Below are 15,290 nucleotides of genomic sequence, written 5' to 3'. Positions count from 1 at the left end.
TTGGCAATAACAATACGAGCCGCTGCTAATGAATATAGAAGGAGTTCTTTTGCCTGTATGGGAATATCTTTTTGAAAGGTAATACTTAGTAGAAAAATCTCTGGTCTTTTTGGGATATTCCTACCTATATTTTTTTGGATCTCATCATGAATTTTATCACATTCTAATCTAGTGCAAATGGGGGAGTTAAACTTCTTAATTATATATGTGTATTTCATTAGGTTGCGTTTAGTACTTCAACCACTACAGAGTAAAAAATACTTTGAGAGGCAGATTATATATATAAAAAGGGAGAATCTGAAATTCAGGGGGAAATGGGTACCGTACTCAAACACAGAACAAAGCTTAGAACTGTTAGGATCACTTCACAGCCTTATTTTTATGCTTTTTGTTCCCACTTCCCTTATCACCTAAAATAATTTTTTACATCTCTCTTCCTGCCCCGCCTCTGTTCCCACGTGACATGTAAGCTGTCCTCACGTGGGAAACCTGTATATCTCACAACAGGGAGTGATGCAAAAGTTCTATTTTGGATGATACAGTCAAGCATCAGGAACAGAAAGCATGAGACACTAGTCCAAAGGAACTCAGAAATATAGAACTGCAAGATCACAGAACTGGAATGCGCCAGAAGGTGAACTGTAACTTAAGGCATAGAGTTCTTTTTTATCTTTTCCCAAGGGCAAAAGGGACTATACCACTTCTGCATAAAGTGGAAGCTGAGAAAAGAATGCTCCTGCCACGTGCACCTAAGCTCGCGTATCTTGATTTATTTATATCAAAACAACAAAAACATACCAAAATAGCAGAATTATTCTTAAAAGCAGAACTAGTGACATGATGCGATAAAAAACTTATGTTGCCTATAACAATTTATATTTGCATTCTCATCCAGCAAACATCAGCAGCAAAATGTGGCCCTGTGTGTGTCTTTAAAAAAAGGCTGCTTTCTAACAAAATAAATAACTGCATTTACTAATATTGTATAGTGTGTTGCCGCTTTGTTTTCCCCGCTACTACTCTTGGAGAAGCCTTGGCATTTGGAATCCAAATACAGTGGTACCTCGGTTTAAGAACGACCTTGTTTACGAACGATTCGGGTTACGAACTTCCGCAAAACCAGAGGTTTACCTCGGTCTACAAACTTTACCTCGGTCTAAGAACAGAAACGGAATGGTGGAAGGGCACCGGCAGCGGGAGGCCTCATTAGGGGAAGAGCGACTGAAAGGTTTCAGTTTAAGAACAGACTTCTGGAACAGATTAAGTTCGTAAACCGAGGTACAGTCATACCTTGGGTTACAGACGCTTCAGGTTGCGCATTACCACTGTAAAGCAATCTCCTCTATGCTTTTCAACTCACCTATCCTTCAAAATCTCCAGCTGTTTTTGGAGTAGCAGGTGGTGTGCTAAGCAAAGTATTATAAGGTACAAGCACAGAATACCAGCTTTGGAAGGTTATTTTTTGATCTAGAAAAAAAATGTATCCATAAGACAAGTACGTAAATGAGACTACTGTACTTTACAGAGTCCTTAGCAAACAACAAGCAACAATTTGGATCCTGAACCAGTAACAGACTACTTTCATTTTGTTTGATTATCAGATTTACAGTCTGGGAAAGGGATTAGACCTGGCGCAGCCAATTAATGCTCAAGTGGCAGCTACGGTCACGACTTATTCTATCAGTTTCATCTGATAAGAAGGGATGTGGCCAGTTTACCAGCCACCACCCATACATGTGTAACCTTAGAAGCTGAGTGTATTCTATGTGGGGCTGTCATCCTGTTCAGAAGCTTCAACATGCCCAAGGTAAGGACAAATCAACACATTCCGCTCCAGCCTGTAAAAGCACTGTAATTCACTTTCTTTGTCTGTGGCACGCAAGAATCAACTCTAGGCAACTCAGGAAGCTTTTGTAAATTAGTTTCTCTCCCCCTCCCCTCCCCACCCCATCACTGATACGATACAGACAAGCAGCACAAGCATATATTGGCAGACAAGGAAGTTCTGTGGGATAACGACATTTGCAGTACAGCATTCAACTTACGGAAATTACATGTGCCAATTTGGTTCCCAGCACTATTCAAGGAACTAGCTCTGATCTTTCAAATGCTGCATAGCATAGGTCTCATTCAGTAAGATCAGAAGCAAGGGGGATCTCGAAGATCCAGTCAGGTGAACTCTAGGTGTGTTATGTGGTGTGTGGGAATTTCTGAATGAAAAATTCTACAGCCTTTTTATGAATCATCGTGAGGCACATTCTTATAAATATAAATATTTATCTCTGCCATCCTACAAACTTGCAATTTGGGTAACCAGCACCCATTACGCAGCTCGAAGAGGTGTGCGGAGGCCGCAGAAAGAACTGTGTGCTGAGGGAGCCCTTTCAGACATTCATCCTCTTGGGAAACAATTGAAGGCTAATATAGCCTGGAACTGGGTGTTTGAAATGAAGCTGGTTTGACTGCTGAACGAGACATGGCAGTGGGCAGTCTAAGGAAGCTTCTTCAGGTGTCAGCCCATAAAAGTAAGTCCTGCCATGGGTCACCACCTCCAAAGAGTCATCCCTTGGAGGAGTATTGGGGCCAGGGGTGCCAACCCCTCTCAATTTATAACCATCATGATGAGGCTGAACCCTAGGGTGAGAGACTACTACTATTATTATTTGATTTATTGCCCACTGTTTACACTAAGGTCCAAGGGCAGGTAAAACATTAAAGCACAACATTAAAAACAGTTTAAAACAACTTATAATTACAGAGGATCCTAAAAACATACACTTTAAATGTCAAAAGCCAGGGCAAAAAGGTGCATCTTCAGCATTCGCCAGAAGCTGCATAATGAAGATGCCTGGGCTAACACAAATTAACATCTGACAGTTGTTCACTTGGAAGAAAAAGCAAAGATGCACTTGGCCAATGAAGGTTAAACATTCACGTTACAAATCAATTGTAGAAAGTGAACATTTAAAAAATCATTCTGACTTTGAAATAGGATTCTTCCATAATCTGACTACTCAAGTTATCCCATTCACCCGAAAAAGAATTCAAGAGTCCTCAAATAGTAGAATTACTGGTAATGGTCTAACACCTGTTGTTGTTTAGTCGTTTAGTCGTGTCCGACTCTTCGTGACACCATGGACCGTAGCACGCCAGGCACTCCTGTCTTCCACTCGTAGCTTTGAGAACACTGTCCAACCATCTCATCCTCTGCCGTCCCCTATTGTCTTCAATTACCAAAATCCCTTTTAGAATATATCAGTAAAACTGCCTCAATAAAATTAGAAATTGAACTCTCCTGGGGCAGAAAAAAATGGAATGTTATCTAGAAATTGAAATACTTTGCAAGCTCCATAAGACATTCTTCCAGCCCTATTAACTACAGAGAACAGTTTCCCACTGACATGTCTGATATCAGAAATACTGTGGAAAGGAAGTACAAGATGTAGTTTCATAATAATTTGAATTCTCCCAAGTGGTTATTGTGTAATGGCTAAGGAAACAGAACTTAAAACAAACAAGAAAAGTGAGTTATTTTTTGGTTTGTTTTCTTTCAGGTTATGGATGTGCCATGAAGATCTAATGGAGCTACATGTCAGGGTTGGGAAGGGATGCAAGAAGAAAAATTTCCTTGTAACTGCTGAGGTCAGAGTCCAACTAAATAGGTAAATGCAAATTGATCTTTCTCTGTGTTCAGGGAGCAAAAGAACAACTTGGGAGTCTTTGGTGCCAAAGAAGATGCCACAAATTCCACATTGTTTCAAGTATTTGTTATTTTTAAAAGTCTATGTGCCAGAATTAGACAGGTTGCTTCAAAAGTACCCCCTGTTGTTGAATTACACAGTGCATCTTTCAAGTTTTGGGCATGAGGCAGAATTTCTCAGCTTCCTTAGACATCCTGGAGCCAGATGTCTAAACTGCAAACACTGCTCATTTCAAAGCAAGGAAATACACACTGCCATGCCAACAACACATCACTGCTGTAGTTATGTCATACTGCCTTATAGTCCAGCATTTTTCTCACTACCTATGGCAAACAATTGACTCTAGGCTACAGGTGTATCTACACTGATATCACAATTACTGACACCATGAATTAAGCCATTGCCATGTGTGTTACAGAAGTGCTGACATCCCCACTGTGGCTCCACTGCCACCCCATGCTTGACAGGCACCTTGAACACCCCCTCAGGAGGGGAGTAGGTAACAACATTGTTGTTGTTGTCTGTCTTGAATGTAACAGCAGAATAATAGATACAGGTGAGCAGAGCAATTGGTGGACAATAGCTCCAAGTCTGTTGCCAAGCTACAGTCATTAGCTTTCAGTATTCAGAACTACTATATTATCAATATCCAGGCCAACCAACACATTAGAGAAGTTGCTCAAATGGCTCATAACAGAATCATATGGTACAATTCAGGATCACTCAGACATGTAACCCACCACAGGGCAGTTTCCAAATGAGTATTCTGACTGGGCAAACTGGCATTCCACTACACTGGCCATACGGGCTTTCAGTGGCACTATATACAGAAATACTAGTGCAAAATGTAAAGATGAATCAAAACACAAGATCCACTGGGGTGTGTTCTTTAATATTATTACATTCTGAAGCAAAATATGTGGCCCTCCAGACTACAGCTCCCATCAGCTCCAGGTAGCATGGCCAATGGCTGGAAATGATGGGTCCAGAGGTTCCCCATTTCTGTTAAGATTTATGTATTTCACAGCACAATCCCTGTCAACCCAGAAAGTAAGTTCTACTGAACTTATTATTGGGGTAGGATTGCAGCCTGAATCTCTTCACTTGCCCCCGTCTCTCTCTTCACTACTGAAACTACAGATAATCTACCCCATTTCTTAAAACACCTGTACAGCATCAAATACACACAAGAGAGATTCTTTATTATAGTATGATACAGTGCTGTAACAGCAGCAAAATCATGGGGATTTATGTCATATGACACAAAGAATGGATGACCAACCTGCAGGACAAGTAGCACAGGCAAGACCAAGTTTGCAACACTCAGAGATAAGGAGGGCCCTTGGGCTTGGCTATGTTGTGCTGCTGCTGTTCCACAGTCTAATAATCTACAGAGAAAAAGTCACTTGTGACTAGAGACAGTACCAACCATGTAATTACAGTACTAGGTTCAAATTATGAATTTTCCCAGGTTCAGGTGCAAGATAAATTGAATGTTGTTTTGCTAAGAAATTTTTTGCAGTTCAGAATGGAAGGTTCTGCACATGTGCAGAGTGCTTCTTAAGTCTTTTTTTTAAAAAAAGTGTAGCAGCCTTAATAATCAGTTTAGAACTCTTGGGGAAAGGAATCCTCTATACTCCTCTCCCAGTAGTTCTAAAACATACCTGCATTAGTGATGCAATGCTTAATAGATTTATCTGTAAGATTATTGAAACATCTTTCAATAGACTAAAAAAGTACTTCTGATTAACAAGGCTGAATATCAGATGATGCCTCCTACGACTCCATTATTTCTGACTTCAGATATGTTTTACTCTTGTGAAAGTCTAATCAATGAATAGGCTGAACCCCATAGGATTAAGTCATTAAATTTCTTTAATTGGGGCACAGCCCAAATCTATACATTTGTTTTCAACATCAATTACTTTACCTCCTGGAAAGAGTAAGTTAAATTACCACATATTTTGCTTTTCCTGGTGCAATATATACTTTCCTATTACAACTTTTTAGAGGTGCCTGAAGAGTGACAAGGTCCTTTTTATGCAGAGTATTCCTGGGAGAAATGTGCCAAGAGGAAGGCATGCTTGGCAAATCCACACCGTGATCAACTCCCGCCTGGAAACCAATGTCCCCACTGTGGAAGGATGTGTGGATCCAGAATTGGCCTCCACAGTCACTTACGGACCCATTGTTAAACTCGTATTTATGGAAGACAATCTTACTCGGCTACGAGTGATTGCCAAAGAAGAAGAATTCCTGTGCATATTAGCTCAGAAGTAAATTGCAGTGGAGTTTACTCCTTAGAAACTATGCATAGTATTGCAGTCTTAGCTAGCTTATATAAAACCCAAGTACTTTTAATATTACATGTTTTTGTTAAAATTATGCAGTAGGTTACAAAGCTTAATCTGCTTCCTCAGATTTTAAAGCTGAAGTAGGGTATGACTGGAATGAGAGAAAGTTACATCTTGGTAACTCCAAAATAGATCACATATGTTTGAGAAACTGCTGTAGTTATTTCTGTATGAACTAGTTGGCTGCTCCCCTTTGGGCTTAATTCTGAATCTGTTCATTTATTCAACATTGGGGGACTGATTTAAGCTAGCAATATAAATCAAGATTTAAATCACCAAGTGGAAAACCTCAGCTTAAAATGTTGATGTTGGTCCAGCTTTCTATTTATACTTCAGTAATGATAATAAAGAACATTGATTTACAAGTTAAATAGGACCTCTGCACTATATTTTGTTCATATTTGCTAACTAGGAGGGCACATCAACTATATACACATTTGTGAAATATTTCATTTATTGTGCATTTTAGCTTTTTAATAACTGATGCATAGCACCAAACCCCTAGAACAGGCATCCCCAAACTGCAGCCCTCCAGATGTTTTGGCCTACAACTCCCACGATCCATAGCTAACAGGACCATTGGTCAGGGAGGATGAGAATTATAGTCCAAAACATCTGGAGGGCTGAAGTTTGGGGGTGCCTGCCCTAGAATATTATGTACTGTATTGGGGTGTGTGCCTCTGCATGGCCCCATAGTTAAGTGATCTAGAATGGGCTACTAGATCACATGCTCCTTTCCCCAGTTCCTCCTCCAGAAAAGGACAAAAAACCATTTCTATGCCCTTACAGCAGCATTAACTTTGGTTAATTCTAACCAGATTCCCTCTTAAATGATCAGGATTTGCTTACCAGCTTCAATCTTTGGTTTCAGATCTAGTCAGTATTAATCTAACGCAGAGAAGTATTATCCTAATCCAGAGAAGTATCAGCCAGCAAGTGAGGGTAAAAGAGGAAACCTAGAATCATAGAATCATAGAGTTGGGAGAAACCACAAGGGCCATCCAGTCCAACCCCCTGCCAAGCAGGAAACCTATTCCCAATAACTGTCAATAACAGCCAATCCAATTTAAAAAACCCAAGATTTATGGGGCTGCATAATTTTAGTCTAGACATGACACTGGGTAGTTGAGAGATTCTTCTGACAACACTTAAATGAAGAGAATAGTCTTTTCTTTGCCCGATATACAGGCAACATGGCAATGCGCACATGCACAGTCACCCATTCTTTGAATGCGTGAAAAGCAGGAGTTGCCTGTACTAAAATTATATTCATATCACATTGCATAACACTAGCTTTAAAATAATGTCATGGAACAAGTCATGGAATACAAGTCATGGAACAAAAAATTAAATATAAGGATTTAAAAGAGAAAGTAAATATGTATATTTGTATTGTACAATGTGATTCAATTCACGTGTCCACTGTAACACATTATTAATTACTGAATGGCAATGTACTGAAATTCAGAGCACCCGAGCCAGCCTTTGTCACCCACAGAATGTAAGTTATGTGCCTCTGTGACAGCACTAACATAGCTTACTCCTGATATATTTATAATAGCATCCTATGCAAATGGGAATCTATCCTGCTTTGCCCATTTTAATAGTTCACAAAGGGCTGGACTCACATAGGTGGCTGTTTCCAGTCTTAACCGACAGCACCCACATTAGTTTTTATGGAAAGTTACAAACATGTGGTAACTAATTACCGTAAGCTATATCTGACAATAGCTTACGGTATTGTCAGATATTGCTGGAGCTGTGGCAGAGTCCCATCCTTTTGCTCTTCTTACACAGGGCACATCTGTTAGCTACTACAACATAGCACTATTAGTCCCAAACTTCCATTACTGCAGTGACTCTGAGGTTCAGATTGTAAAACAGCCCTAAATGTGCTTACCGTACTCAAAAATTTCAATAAGCACATCCAGGACTGAAATGCCAAAATTCAGTAATATCCTAAGGGTTGATTGCATAAAAGAGCAACAATTTTGTCAGCATTTAATGAATGGTGGTTTCAAACTTCCAGATATACCCCCTCCATATATTTAATACCATCCCTTGGCTCTTACGGAGTGGCTTTCCAGGAGATGTAGGGGAGCAATTCTTAGGCTCCAACCTATGAATTTTAAAAAATTAAATAACTTGCCATTTCCAACTCAACTTCCTATATTCTTTTTCACATTCCACTTTTGTTGTGGTATAAATGCCAGCCTCTTTCCCACTCAAGGGAAATTTATTTTTTATTAATAAATTTAAGCATGCTGCACGTGCAGCACATTAATCTACCCACACCCTCATCCATTCTGGTGCAACAACAAGATTATACAAGGTCAAACACTGAGTTTGAAATCTAATTAGAGAGGAACTTTTCAAAACTGTTCTGTTTGAGGACATGCCCCAAGGAATTCAGAGGCAATTTTAAACTTTGCATGCACATCTGCGTTTTACAGTTATAAACTAGAGAGCAACAATAGTATGGCACACCTTGCATCAGCCAGCTCTATGCAATCAAGTAAAATATTCTACTGCCAAGCTTAAAATCTCCTTCTAGGAGATTGAGGGTCACAATGTATGTTTTAAACGAAATTACTAAAAGGAGTGAGTGGTGCTATTCATAGTAAGACTGTCTTAAAATTATTTAAGGTTGGTTAGGGAAACTGGCAACTATATCCTAAACATTTGCACTGGTGTGTCTGCCTGTAACTTCATACTCTGTGGCCTAGTGCTAGAGCTGTACTTGCCATATTGTATTCAACACGCTTATTTATAGAAGCAGCAAATGTTGCCCGATTCTAAGAAGGAGCAGCTTAAGTATCCTAAGTAGTTGTGAAAAATAGCAATGAGTGAATTCATTACTAACTACTTAAGACAGCTTTATTTGTTCTGCAATTATTTCCTGAACAAAAGATGTGTGCTGTTTTTAAAGTAAGTTCTAAATGTTGCTATCTTTGATTTTTCTTTTTAAAGCTCCCCCCCCCCTTTAAAAGACAGATCAAAGAATTATTGCACAGCAGCAGGTTGTTTCTGGCTCTTCTACAATTATTAATCTTGTTACAACACTAACAAGTGGGAACATAAGCAAAGAAGAAAACACACACACATACAACTCAGGACAGCTATTTTCTGGAAAAATTCCTGAGAGGCATCAGTGTTCAGCTACGGAAGCAAAAACAGTCTTGTGACACTGCATCATATGCCATCTGATCTGATGCCACAATGAATCTGTTAGGGTAGGACAGGCATAGGCAAACTCGGCCCTCCAGAAGTTTTGAGACTACAATTCCCATCATCCCTGACCACTGGTCCTGTTAGGGGAGTTGTAGTCCCAAAACACTTGGAGGGGCGAGTTTGTCTATGCATGGGATAGGACATGGCCATCCAGGTGTCTTGCATATGTTCTGAACTACAACTCCCATAAGTCTTAGCCAGCAGAACCATACCGGATGGAGCTACTAAAAGTTGCAGTTCAAAACATCTGTAAGGCACCAAGTTCTTCAATCCTGTTTTAGAGTGACAGACAACACTCATAAGCAAACTAGTGCTCATGCTACAAAATTCCCTCTTTGCTTCCGAGACCCTCCCCGTATCTGCTCCAGTGAGTCCCCTAAGAGTGCATTTTTTTGGGAGGGGGACTGCAGGGAAGTGAGGAAGTCATGCACCAGCAGAAGTCCATTTTGGTTGCAGACAGCTAACATAGGATGTTACTATTAGTCTCTAAAGTGCCACAATTCTCAGTGGTGATGTTCTCTGCATCAGTGCTAGAAATGAACCAGGATAATTTTGAGCCTGGCTTATTGACCACTTGTGACCAAATGAAGATGCCTGAGCGCCAGTATGGCGCCTGACATCACCATCTGGATGTGCATACCTGGGGATCATTGGACCTTGACTGTTTTCACACACTAATACCACAGCCTATAGAATTCTATCAGTTATATTTTTTAATTGCACAATCAGAATGAATTTCAGGAACCAAAAAGTCATATTGAAAAATACGACTTTAGAGCTGCCTTGCCTCCCAAATGGCAACTAGACATTCCATTTTGGCAAATGTAACCTTTATTTAAGGAAAAATAATAAAAATTCCTTCCAGTAGCACCTTAGAGGCCAACTAAGTTTGTCATTCGTATGAGCTTTCGTGTGCATGCACACTTCTTCATATACCTGAAGGTATCTGAAGAAGGTATCTGAAGAAGTGTGCATGCACACGAAAGCTCATACCAATGACAAACTTAGTTGGTCTCTAAGGTGCTACTGGAAGGATTTTTATTTTATTTTTTGTTTTGACTACGTCAGACCAACAAGGCTACCTACCTGTAACTAACTTTATTTAAGGAGCCATTTAGTGCCTGGCTTATATACCTGAGTTTATAACACTGCTTTGGTTGAAGGAAAATTGATCATACAATCTTAATCAAACTGGTATCTCTCTACGAGACCTTGGTGTTGAAAAATGTGATTTGTGTTTCCCTACAATGCCACAAAACCTAAAGTAATGAACCATCATTACTAATATCTGCAGCAGTAGCATGTACTCTCAACATCAATGAGATCTAGTTTCAATGTGTCTTGAAATTAGAATTGATTTGTCACAGGACTTGAATCTTCCAGAGCCCTTGAGCAGGTTTATAAGATTAAGCCATACAAAATCAAACCTTACTACTCCTTTTAATCAGTTGTAATGTTTGAATCATGAATAAGCTTGTGAGGATGCTACTAGGATTCTTGAAGAACTAAAACAGAAATTATTACAGTCGGTTTAAAGGTAAAGCAATAGTTTTATTAGCACAATTTAATAGGGACCCAACATAAAAATGCAAGCCATTTTATAATGTGAAAAATAACTGCATTTCCACTTTCAATGAAACACATTAGGAATCTAGACATTTCAGAGGTGGGGCATTCTTGACATAACTTCACAGAAGGTGTAGCCCTGGGTTTGAAAGTGATAGCAACACTCTTAAGAAACCATATTTTCATGTAACACAGGAATAACCAATGAACATATAGGTTAAACTTCTTTTGAAAAAAGCACATCATTTAACTGTTGCTCACTGTAGTTTGTGTATACTGGAAAACAGACATGTACAGAAATAGATCAAATAATGGTTGAGATTCAAAGACTATCCCCTTCTAGTGGCAGCCATTCATACCCCCTGAAAAGTTGCCCCAAAAGGTCATCAGATTATCCAGAACAGCTTTCCATGAGGCACCAGAAGGGTGTACACATAGGGATCTACAGATCCCAGCCAATGTTAAAGGAACATAGGTAATGTTGGATGTTTTTCATTTCCACTTAGCAAATTTGAGAACTTGCTGAACATGTCAGACAGACACCACTTTAACATTTCAGGATCTGTACTCAAATACCACAATTACATTATTGTTGTTGTTGTTGTTATCACTATTTGGAAACATTACAATTAGAGATGCAAAATACTATGTCAATTGACCAATTTATAATATAATCACTTTGTGCCATAGGAGAAACACCTACGGTACTTGTTCTGCCAGACAAACACTAAAAAAATCAATGACAAAATTCATCTTCAATAATAACAAGCAACTGTTGTGTGGCAGATGTGGTTCTGCTATAATTCCCAAAATTACTATCCTACGGATTCGCCTGAATCTTGCTGAAGTCAAAGCAATTTAAGCACCTAACTCTCTGCAGAAATGGAACCCATAAATGTAACATTAGGAGCCTATATTCCAAAGCTACAATATTACATTGTGTTCTTCCCAAAGACTGACAACATGAACCTCAACCAAGTATAAAAGATGTTCCTGATAAAATTATTTCAGCAGAGTCAAATTTAAGGCTCCTATTCTCAACAGCTACTATGGACAACTTAATAGGACTGTGTTAAAAAACAGGTGGTTTCAAATATACCTGTTTATAACAACTGATCTATCTGTGCAGAAACTGTTCTCTTCTGTTAAAATTTCACAGATTAAAGAAAGAAGTAATTTAGTTAGTGGGTTTATATATATATATATATATATATATATATATATATATATAACCAAAAGCAATGATTTCCTCAACAGTTCTGGGTAAATTTTCTCCAGAGCATGAATCCCACCATTAACTGGATTATAAAAAACAAACAAACATTATTCTACTATATATATAAACCAGCACATAATTGATAAAAATGTATAAGAGCCCAGTGTTGGAAATTCTTTTGTCCACTCCCCAAGTAATTATGATGCACGTTCAACAAGCTAAATTGCTTGCAACCACATAATTCCACTCCACATTCACCTTCTTCTTGCACTGGAGACCCTTGTTATGTTTCTCATTACTACCATGTGCAATTATTTGCCATACTGGACCCTCAGCCAATATAAAAAAATGTCCCTAACTCCTGGGCCTTATAGTCACTTTTGCAGTCTACAGCACTTCAACTGGTGGGTCAGGACCCATCAGTGGACCGGGACCTAATCCAATGTGGGTAACAAAAGGATCACTGCCACCATACAAATATATGGTAAAATATTAAGAAATAGGTCCCCAAATGCATGTATGGGTTAAAAGCGGGCCCTGGAACTGAAAAGGTTGATGACAGAGAGCTTGAGTCATGTTTATCTTAAGTTGATTCATGCTATTTAAAACGAAAGAGGAAATATATTCCAAAGCCACAGGTGACCTAATGGGAGGCACCTGATGTTTCACACTTTTCCACAAGAGCATTTACATCTTTAAAATTTTATAGTACAACCCAATCCAGAGCACTCTTTTATAAAATGGAATCAGATGACCCAAGTACTTTAAGCCAATCTGGCTGTAGACCAGATTATGAACATGCCAACCTAAAATACTACTTCTGTCCATCATATTGGTTCATTTCTCTTACGGTATTAGCATTTGGAACAGAAATGTTGTCTAAAGGAGCTGCATTTTCTCCAGAAACAAATCTTATACAGTATGGGACTTTAGACTCAATGTTACTTAGCAGTATATTTTCAGAAACTCCAGGTTTACAAACTGCAAAACAGATAAAAAATATGACTCTGTGCAAAACTCAAAAGGTTTTTCTTTTTAAAAACCCTGTATTTACAGGATACATATAGGTACATATTTTTTTGCAGAGCAGCTAGCACCATTTGTCCGCGTTTTCAAGAGGGATGCACTAGAACTGATCAAATCAGTTAACCAGAAGAAGGAAATTGCTGTATACATAGAACCTTGTGAATCACCCTCAATCTCACTATTTACTACTGCGATATTCCGGCTTAAAAGAAAATAGGCACAGGCCTACTCATCTACGCTATTTATTACAACAACCTAGCAACCAAGAAGCGCAAAATTGGTTTATGTAGTAGCTGCATTAACGCAAACCGGGGCCCTTTGCGTACAGGGCAATTTTGCAAGAGAAAAGCAAATACGCTTTCATTCCTGCACCACCAAGAAACCGGCTTAACTAACCTGACGACAGACTCTGGCCGCTCAAAGGCCCCAAAGGCTGCCTTTAAAAAAAGAAAGAAAGAGAACGAACTAGCAGCAGTTCCGGATTCGAGGAGGTCCCTCCTTTCCTCCCTCTCCCAACGCCGACGGAGGATCCCCAAGGCGATGGAAAGTTTTCCTGGAGCCCCACAAGGACAACAATGCCCCAAGCAGGAGCCGCCAAGGCGCCTCGCAGGCACCCCTTCGCTTCCCACCCCCGACCTCCTTCCCCTAATCGACTCCCGGCTCCGCGGCCACAGTCACAAAGGTCGGCTGGAGCCGCGCACTTCAGCCGCGGGCGCGGAAGGTATAATAAAGGAGAGAGGAAGGAGGCGGGGCGGAGAGGGGAAGAAATCCGCCTCCATCCAGCAGGGCACGTCAGGGGCCGCCGAATCCGTGTCGAGGCATCCTGAGGACACACCCTGAGGGTCAAGCGGCCGCAGCCGCCCAGCGGGGGCCGAGGAGGCCTGAAGGCCCCCGGGGCCCGAGCTCCACAGGCAGAAGACCCCCCCGCGCCTCCTCCTGGCCGCCAACGCCTCCCGCCCCCGGGAAGCCGAAGCGCCAAGGCTCCCCTCGGAAAGGCCTCCTCAGGCGCCGCAACACGGCGAGCTGCGGCCCTCAAGGCCCCGGCAGTACCTTCGCTCCGCGGCGGGCCGGTTGGCTGGCTGGCAGGCAGGCGGCGGCGGCTACCCCCACCTCGTCGGCGTCGTGGTGGTGGTGCTGCGGCGTCCGTCGGTCGGCTCTCGGTGTGGGCCTCGGCCGGCGCTCCTCTCCCCGGCTGGGTTCGCCTACGGCCTTCGGCTCGCTCGGTGTCGGCCTGGCTGGCCCCTCCCCCGCCCCGCGGTCCTGGCTGCGCAGCGGCCCCTGCTCTTCCTTCCCTTTCCCTTCTCGCTAGCTCTCGCTCTCCTCTTCCCTTCCCAGCCCGGCGGCGGATACTACTGACCCGACGAGCAGCTGTGGCGGAGCAGGAGAAAGCCCCGCGCCCAGCTCGGCCGGCGACTCGCGGCTGCCCCCTGCGGCCTGGCGGGATCCGCGCAGCCGACGCCGCAGCCCTTGGCCCTGCCAGGCGCCCTTCAACGCCGGCCAATGTTCTCTCTTCCGGCCGCGCTCGGAACGCGAAGGAGACCGAGGACAATGGGGAAAAGGAATGCCTCTGAGCATGGGCAGATGCCGGGAGGGGTGGCATTTCCTTCGTACATCGTAGGGCGTGGTTAAGCTATGTGAAAACCTTTCCAGGCTCTTGCATAGCTGCCAAGTTATCCCTTTTTTACAGGGATTTTCCCTTATGCTGAATAGGCTTCCTCGCGAGAAAAGGGAAAACTTGGCAGCTATGCTCTTGACCTAATAATAATAATAATAATAATAATAATAATAATAATAATAATAATCCCAAAGATACATGTGCAATGCGAGATTAAAATCTGCACATGCTCTAGGTCACAGTGAAATCGCTGAACAGTTTACGGTGCTCTACCTGGTGCTTGCTGGCTCTCTTTGCAAAGAATGCTGGATTAGGTGGGATTTCGTCAGATTTCAAACTTCTTAGCGTTTAGTCGAAAGAACTCCTCCTCACTGAACACGGCCACGGTTTTATTTACTTATTTGAACAGTTTCTGTACGGGCTTAACACCTTAGTCTCTAATCAGTGATTAGCAATGCTGTAACTGTTAAATCACATCTGCAATAAAAATTCAGAAAGCAGCAGCAGACCCTTGAAATTCAGCAGCAATTGTTAGCGACACATCTCAAACCATCTTGTTTGGAAATAAATAGCAGGGCCTC

The 15,290-nt window shown here is 41.4% G+C and overlaps 1 protein-coding gene across 2 annotated transcripts in view; it reads right to left on the bottom strand.

Annotated features, from left to right (window-relative positions):
* Window positions 1-14,408, bottom strand: part of CAB39 (calcium binding protein 39) — a 57,677-nt gene extending 43,269 nt beyond the window's left edge. The window contains exon 1 of one of the 2 annotated variants that reach the window (XM_035132872.2): window positions 14,145-14,408. The gene's annotated coding sequence lies outside the window, so the exon portion shown is untranslated. Of the gene's footprint in view, window positions 1-13,490; window positions 13,980-14,144 lie in introns of those variants that run through there. The other variant, XM_035132873.2, reaches the window with a different exon arrangement.
* Between the last annotated feature and the right edge of the window lie 882 nt (window positions 14,409-15,290).

Source organism: Zootoca vivipara, chromosome 5 (assembly GCF_963506605.1).
Source record: "Zootoca vivipara chromosome 5, rZooViv1.1, whole genome shotgun sequence".
NCBI classification, from domain to species: Eukaryota; Metazoa; Chordata; class Lepidosauria; order Squamata; family Lacertidae; genus Zootoca; species Zootoca vivipara.
This window is presented reverse-complemented; position numbering and strand designations above follow the sequence as displayed.